The sequence below is a fragment of the Micromesistius poutassou genome, assembly GCF_964030765.1.
Source record: "Micromesistius poutassou genome assembly, contig: SCAFFOLD_6669, whole genome shotgun sequence".
Taxonomy (NCBI): Eukaryota; Metazoa; Chordata; class Actinopteri; order Gadiformes; family Gadidae; genus Micromesistius; species Micromesistius poutassou.
Window position 1 is genome coordinate 1 of NW_028177126.1, and position 8,146 is coordinate 8,146.

The 8,146-nt window shown below is 44.6% G+C and overlaps 1 pseudogene across 1 annotated transcript; it reads right to left on the reverse strand.

The window, feature by feature from the left end:
* Positions 1-2,255: 2,255 nt before the first annotated feature.
* On the reverse strand, positions 2,256-5,382 carry LOC311376736 (nicolin-1 pseudogene; annotated as a pseudogene). Its single transcript has 2 exons — positions 5,236-5,382; positions 2,256-2,429 (listed from the first exon to the last, which is right to left on the reverse strand). The product of its transcript is annotated as a nicolin-1 pseudogene (transcript).
* Between the last annotated feature and the right edge of the window lie 2,764 nt (positions 5,383-8,146).

Here is an 8,146-nt window from a genome sequence, read left to right on the forward strand (position 1 = left end):
AGATCAGACTCCTCCATCTGGACCAATAGAAACACTCCTTAGATCAGTCTCCATCTGGACCAATGGAAACACTCCTTAGATCAGACTCCTTCATCAGCTTTCTTCCCCATCGTTCTCACCCCATCGACTTCTGCCAGTAATAGCACTGTCCCAGCGGGGGGTCCACACATCTCTCCACACCCAGTAGCTTGCTTGTGGGAACAAATCAGTAGGCAGTCTGTTTTGTCTTCTGGACTTCATAGTCACACCGAGCCAGCCCCACATCGGGTCGCGACCCCACGGTGTGTGAAACCCTGCCACAGACTCAGTCAGTGTTTCATCCTGGATGTCTGTGTAGTTCAACAGATCTGCTGGGATTCATGCAGTACTATGGACTGCATGAACGCTCGGCCAGCATCTCAGTAAGCAGCCATAACGATAACCGCAGATACTTCAGTAACACTGTGCCAGAGATGGTGCCGATAAACTGACACTAAATCTAATTGCTAGTGAGATGGAGTAGCTTGGCAGTGGGGCCAGAAGCAGTTTCAGAACCCATCTCTCATACCCCCTTCTCTCCCGATTCCACAAAGCAGCAAAAACAGACCCCTGAAAGAGAAAACATTATTTTAGTTGTATCCCGTTCAGAAATCACCCTGCGATTATGTTCCAAACAAAGATGTCTCTCTTCTCTGAGTCATCATCCCCGCTTAAGCCCTCAGGATGAGTGCAGGGGAATCAAAGGCTGGCACAATGTCAGACTAAAACCACAGATAACAAACAGTAACACCGTGCAAAGGGGAAGACGTGTAATTTATGAAAACACCAACATGAAGCCAGAGACTATTTCAACCTTATTTGGCTTGGAAACGACGAGCACACAAAATAACCAAACAAAGATACACCATTCTCCGTCTGGACCACCACATTTGCATTTAGAACAGATAATAAACCTAACCGTTGTGTGTTAAAAAAAACCCACGTACACAAACGGAACCAAACCAAAATAGTGCTTTCGTAGGCGACCCTATTAGACGGCCAATAGAGTTTCGGTTTGAGAGGAGAGACAACCGAGAAGAACTGACAGCTCGGAGGCCGCGAGGGCTGAGAGATGTTTCCTTGATGAGAGAATCTTTCAGGAATCTCCAGCTGTGATCTCCAGCTGTGACGCCACGCCGGGCTGAGGAGGCGTACGGCTTTGATGCTCTCTTCACTGGACTTCTTCCATGTGGGGAAATAAATCAGTTTCACACTCTCTCATCTGCCTGATCCTCGGCGGAGTGTGTTGGTTAACAGATCGGACGGTTTAGGATGAGATTAATGTACATAATTGATGTGTCGTGTGGATTTCAGCAACTCAAAGGGAAATTCTGTGTTTTCCGTTTGGAGGCGTTGAGAAGATTTGATCCAAAGTGGCTTGCAGTGATTGATACATGAGTCAATAAGGAGCAGGAGCATGGGGTATGTCTACAGGTTGACTGTGGACAGTGGGGCTTGAACCCAGAACATTTGAGGCTGAAGGTGACATCGTTAAGGGGAGGGGCCGCATCATGAATGTGGGGCTGCGGAGATTTGAGGTTGCATTGGTCTGATCATTGATCTGGTGTTCATCTGTTGTTCTTCGGACTCTTCTGCTGCTACGGATCAACACCGGATCAACAACCGAGAGCACTGCCCCATCAGACCCTGGAGACTGATCTCTGTGAATGCATGTAGACAAAGCACGACCTGTTTTCATGTAAGAGGAACGTGTTTTTCTTCAAGGCTGCTGAGCTCATTAGAAGATTAAATTGATGAATGTATGTGAAAATCCACAGAACATTATGCAGCCTGCAGCTCAGTATTTAAACATGACATAAACACACACACACACACACACACACACACACACACACACACACACACACACACACACACACACACACACACACACACACACACACACACACACACACAATGCAATTAAGAACCAAAGCAGTATGCATATGTATAGAATTGTTTAAAGAATAGTTTATCGTCGGATAACAAAGTGTTTGTAAGTGGTGTGTGTGAGTGTGTGTGTGTGTGTGTGTGGTCCCTGAGTATGTGTGTCTCAGTGTACCCACCTGTCCCCTGAGTGTAGTGTACCTGTGTGTAGGGTGTCTACCTGTGTCTCAGGTACCCACCTGGTTCCGGTGTGTACCTGTGTGTAGGGTGTCTACCTGTGTCTCAGGTACCCACCTGTCCCCTGTGTAGTGTACCTGTGTAGGGAGTCTACGTGTGTCTCAGTTACCCACCTGGTCCCGGTGGATGGAGAAGTAGTCCTGGGACCCGGCCTCGGTGTGGGGGTTCTCCATGAGAGGCAGGTCCCTGAGGGCCGTGGACCACTGGGCCTCCTGGCCGGGGGTCCGCTTCAGCACCCGCACGCTCACAAAGGCACAGTAGTAGTTCTTAAAGGTGATGTCCTCGATCTGAATACAGGACAGAAGCAATTCTTAAAGGTGATGTCCTCCATCTGAATACAGGACAGTAGTAGTTCTTAAAGGTGATGTCCTCCATCTGAATACAGGACAGTAGTAGTTCTTAAAGGTGATGTCCTCCATCTGAATACAGGACAGTAGTAGTTCTTAAAGGTGATGTCCTCCATCTGAATACAGGACAGTAGTAGTTCTTAAAGGTGATGTCCTCCATCTGAATACAGGACAGTAGTAGTTCTTAAAGGTGATGTCCTCCATCTGAATACAGGACAGTAGTAGTTCTTAAAGGTGATGTCCTCCATCTGAATACGGGACAGAAGCAGTTCTTAAAGGAAATGTCCTTTATCTACGTAAACACAGTATAGTAGTAGTTATTAAAGGTGATGTCCTCGATCTGAATACACAAAATACATTAGTAGTTCTTAAAGGTAATGTCCTCAATATACATAAACACAGTACAGTAGTAGTTCTTAAAGGTAATGTTCTCAATATACATAAACACAGTACAGTAGAAGTTCTTAAAGGTGATGTCCTCGATCTACATAAAAACAGTATAGTAGTAGTTCTTAAAGGAGAAGTCTTCTATCTAAATACAGAACAGTTAGTAGTTCTTAAAGGAGATGTTTTCTATCTGGCTCAACTTAATCTATGCACACAGAGAAATTGCTGCATTTGTTAAAATTGGGTTTAAGAGAACAGTATTCCCTCAAATCGCTGCAACATCACCCATTACTTTCAGATATTAGTTTAATCCCCATGTGACAGCCTCTCAGAGTCCTGTCTTAGGTTCACTGCATATTCAATTATTACAATGTTCCTATGGCGAGAAATCAGCAGTTCTACTCAGTAATGAGTGAAAAGAGGACACACACGCTTTTGCCGGCCTAGCAGCCTTGTGAAAACCCACAATTCCCGTTGGCTCCACAGGCTTGGGGCATGGCCCCCAAGACCCCCCTGATCTGTCTCACTAAACCTGCTAGCCTCAGCAATAGCTACTTACCCAAATGTTCTGCAAAGTCTTGGCTACAACTCTGTGAAAAGTTTCTGTTTTTCGGTTATGGGCTTTGTTTCTCCCCGAATGCGAAGAGGTACACGATCAAAATCCAGAATTCTACCATTCAGTGTTCTGGAATGCAACAATGGCTAAGCTATAGAGATAATCTGACATACATTGAACCCCAGTGTCACATTATATCAGACACTCAAACCCTATTTTAATAGTGAACAAAACATTACCAGGCACACCTGGCTGAACACCTGGCCAATCAAACTGTATTATATGGAATTATTTGTTAAAATTAATTAATTGATAATGAATATGATTTGTCATAGCTATAAACATGCACAGATGTATACATCGGTAGGGTGACGCAGAACAAATGAGGGAGCTGAAGAGTCTAGTAGTGAAGGCTCCAAGCACCGCATTCCCTTGCACTTTGAACCCCCGTGACCACAGCCTTCCTGTAGGCATCCCAGAGGGAGACCCCCTACCTGTATAAAAAAACTGCCATAGTTGTTGTAGAACACACTACACTGATCAGAGCCATAGTACTGTGTGAGTTCGTGTTTAAGCAGCAGACCACAGAAGAGAGCAGAACAGAGGTCTGTCGTGTGGGTCTTGAGCTACGCCTCACTCGCAATTCCCACTGGGGGGGTTCATCACCCTCTCAAATTAGATGACAAGGCTGTTTCAAATTAGTTTGGATAGTTTTGTGTATATATGGTCATAAATAGGAATCTTCCCACTCGGTGACGGGCCAGGGTAATGTGAAAGTTAAATTTCAGTTACCCGGGGACTCGGTCTCATTAGAAGATAAACAGGAGCCGCAGTGTAGCAGGCCTGCAGTCCATATCAGCCTCGCACCCACCCCTTCAAACCCCCCAGTCTGTTAAATCGCTTAATTACCATTTAACGAGGCCCGCTGAATATAGATGATTATTTTTTAAGCGGAAGCCGGCCCTGGGCATAATCCTTTGAAGATCCAGTCAGATGAATTAATTAGGTTCAACAATTCAATGGAAATTATTTTTAATTAGACCTAAACGCTGCAAAAGTAGGTCAGTGACCGAAATCCATTAGACCATGGGGGGACTTGTGTCTTGTATAACGGCGAACTTCAGGAACCTAAGAAGAGTTTTATTAAACATGGCCTGTGATGAGGACGGCTGCATTCAAGTAGACATGTGGCTTTTATATTTAAAAGTCTTCCTCTAATCAAGTGTTATCCTGTTTGTAAATCTCCCTCTCAAATGCATCTGAGAATCCGATGTTGCATTGTTATCTTAAGCCCTCAACATTGTTTTTTCTTCTTGTCGTGTTGTTTCCCTTGTTAAGCATTTGTTTTACTGCTGCATGAATATGAAATATAAATGCTTTATGAATAAAGTTGAATTGATTGATTGCTGCTGGCTACAGAGAACTCAGCTAATCAGTGCTAACCCAGATCGCAAAACAACCAAAGCATCCAATAAATAATGCAGGAGCAAAAGAAAATCGGCACACACATCTAATCATTTCAGGGAATCAGTATGTGGGTCAAGACAGCCTGATCCCCCCCCAAATCCAACCAATTAAACTACAGCTTTTACAAGGGGGGGTGCAGAATAGTCTAGCGGTTGGTGTGAGGGACCCCCAGTCGAAAGGAACTGGGTTCGATGCCCAAAAAACAGCCGTCCTGCAGGCATCATCGAGCAAGAGGACTAGCCCCTTCCTCCTCGTTAAAGTCCTGCGATCTGATTTAATGATCAGCAGCCTGGATGGTGTCAGAAACAGACCCACCAGGGGCGAGCGCTCACTTACATTGACGGTCTTTCCAAACGGCAGGTTGATGTCCACCACGGACACACCCGACTGGGAGATCTCTGTTTTGGTGTCGCCGATCTGCAGGTTCACCGAGGCCTTGATGGTGCAGGTCACATGGTCCGTGAGGTCACTGCTCTCGCTCATTCTGATCCTGGTGGGGGATGGATTGATTTTTTATTTATTATTGAGATACTATTGAGGTTTTTTCAGCTCAAGTTGCAATTCCTATTATATTTCTCATGCATTTCTTGAGTTTATCCGAGTTTTAGTTTCATATGAGATTCATGCGTGCAATAAATATCTGAATATTGTTCAATCTTGAAAACATTCAAATGAAAAGTGTTGCTTATCCACACTCTGACAGAGTCAAACACATAAGGCACGCAATACATCAGCTTTAACAGGCTCTTTAATTAATGAATGCTCCCTAAAAGCTGAAAACGTATTCATAATTCATTCAAGAAAAATATGAAATGCACTGCAATAGGCCAGCCACCGTGTTTGAACTCCTCAGCACTGAAAGACACATGTCCTAACCCTTGGTTTGGTAGCTCTGAGGCTCTAGCACCATGGACAGCGCTCCGGTTACATCGGTAACCAGTGACAACACATACACCCCCTTAAACGCCCCGTCCACTACACTAGTGCCTTAAAGAGACACGTGACTAGAACCATGGACAGCGCTCCCGTTACAGCGGTCACCAGTGACAACACATACACCTCCTTTAACGCACCGTCCACTGTGCTTTAAGATGTTTAATTTACAGATTGCGCGACATTGCTTATAGGAGATATATATATATATGTGTGTGTGTGTGTGTGTGTGTGTGTGTATATAGTTGGTTGCTGGGACAACACACCCGAGTTAGCAACCGGGCTAACGCAAGGCTAAGCAAACGGCATTGTACCGACGTACAGAATGAGTGTGTGTGACTGTACTCGCCTCTTGTTTGACGACGGTAGTGTCTGCTCCGGGAGTTCAGCTGGGGCGATGTTTAAGAGCCAAGTTTGGTTGATTTCCCCGAGTAAAGACGCGCTTTCTGTTTACCGCACAACACTTCCTGGCTGTAACCAAGGCGACGTAACAAAATTAAAGGGCCCGCAACGCAATTATTCAGATAGCAGTTAAAACGCGACATAAATACGTAAATAAAACTAAACATAAATATGGAAGCAATATTGTATACATCCCTAGGCAATTTGTGAAAATAATATATCACATGTTTACCAAACGATTACAGCCAGCGATGTTTCAGTTTTGTGGCTGTTGTTACACCGCTCGACCAACAGAAGGCGCCAGTGCTCCACGGTTTAAAAATGAGTGGATGCGCATTTCTGACACGCTGCTGGAATGAAATCCTCTATGTATGACCTCATTAACAACAGCAACGTCATTCATGCTAAAATATAGAGACTATCCGACGGTTTCTGGTTTTCTGGACGACACAAATCAAAATGAGATACAGGTGGGAGTGGCTATACCCTTGGTATGATCTTGCCATAGATTGACTCTGAGTAATTGCTGTTATCGCAATTTGAAGACACTGCTTAAAATAAGCTAAATAAGATTTATGACACAAAATGGATTTTTGTCACACATTAAAACTGGAAATTATAACAGCATCCTCCTATTCTCGTTAGTTTGAATACACAGATGTAAAATGTCTATTCACCACCCCCAGCGAGAGATAGAAATGCCCTTCTCCAAGGACATAAAAACAGGACAGAGGTTTATCGTAGAGGTCAAACAGCTCGCTGTAATATTGAGGAAACTCAGTGTCACATGAGGCAATGCACAACCACACATGGCATAGTTCCATTGGAGCCTAAAATAATAGGAACAATAAGGTTAACAGGAGAAATCCGGTTATGCTCTCTGATTATGCATGGTAGGTACATTTATGTGTGTGTGTGTGTGTGTGTGTGTGTGTGAGAGAGAGAGAGAGTGCATGTGTGCGTGTGACAGTGAAAGAGAAGGCTGAGAGGCAGATAGAGAGAGTGAAAGAGAGAGCCATGGCAAAAGGAGGGAGAGAGATAGATAGATAGAGAGAGAGAGAGAGCGAGAGAGTGAGATAGAGCGAAAGAGTGAGAGAGAGCAATAGAGTGAGAGAGAGGAGAAAGAGAGAGCGAGAGAGAGAGAGAGGACGAGAGAGGAGAGAGCGAGAGAGGAGAGAGAGAGAGGGAGGAGGAATGGAACACCTTGACTGCACACTCAAGGCTTGATGTCAATGCACAGATAGAGGTGTGGAGCCTCGGTGCGTCACATCAAAGACAACTGAGAGCCGTTTCAGTGGATATACCATAGAAGAGGTCAATTAGAAACAACCAACTAACAAAACAAAGCCGCCCGATGATTGTTGTTGAGAATAATTCAGATTCTCTTTATTCATTCGCTCTCCATTTCCATAACATGTTAAGTAAAGAAACATCCTTTCATATTCAGTGAGTCGACCTCTCTGTGGTACCGTAGTGATTGTATTCTGGTGGGAACCGGAGGTAGGTAAACTACACATAGCTCTTCAGCGTATCCCCCACAGACCTGCCTCTCTGTTCCGCGGTGGTCCATGTTCACGCTTTACCTACTTACTCAACTATGAACTGATGTGAGTTTTCTAAATTACATTCGGTCTGCAGGTAAAAATAGCCCAAAGAACAGAGAGCTGCAGTCCCATTACCTTCTCTCATTTTCACTCTTTACTGATCGCTTTTTTTTGTACAATCTCTCTTTTTCTCCCTCCCCTGTCTCTTTCTCCCTCACTCTATCTCTCCCCTGTCTCTCTCTCTCTCTCCTGCCTCTTTCTCACTCTCTCTATCTCTCCCCTGTCTCTTTCTCTCTCTCTCTCTCTCTCTCTCTCTCTCTCTCTCTCTCTCTCTCTCTCTCTCTCTCTCTCTCCCCTGTCTCTTTCTC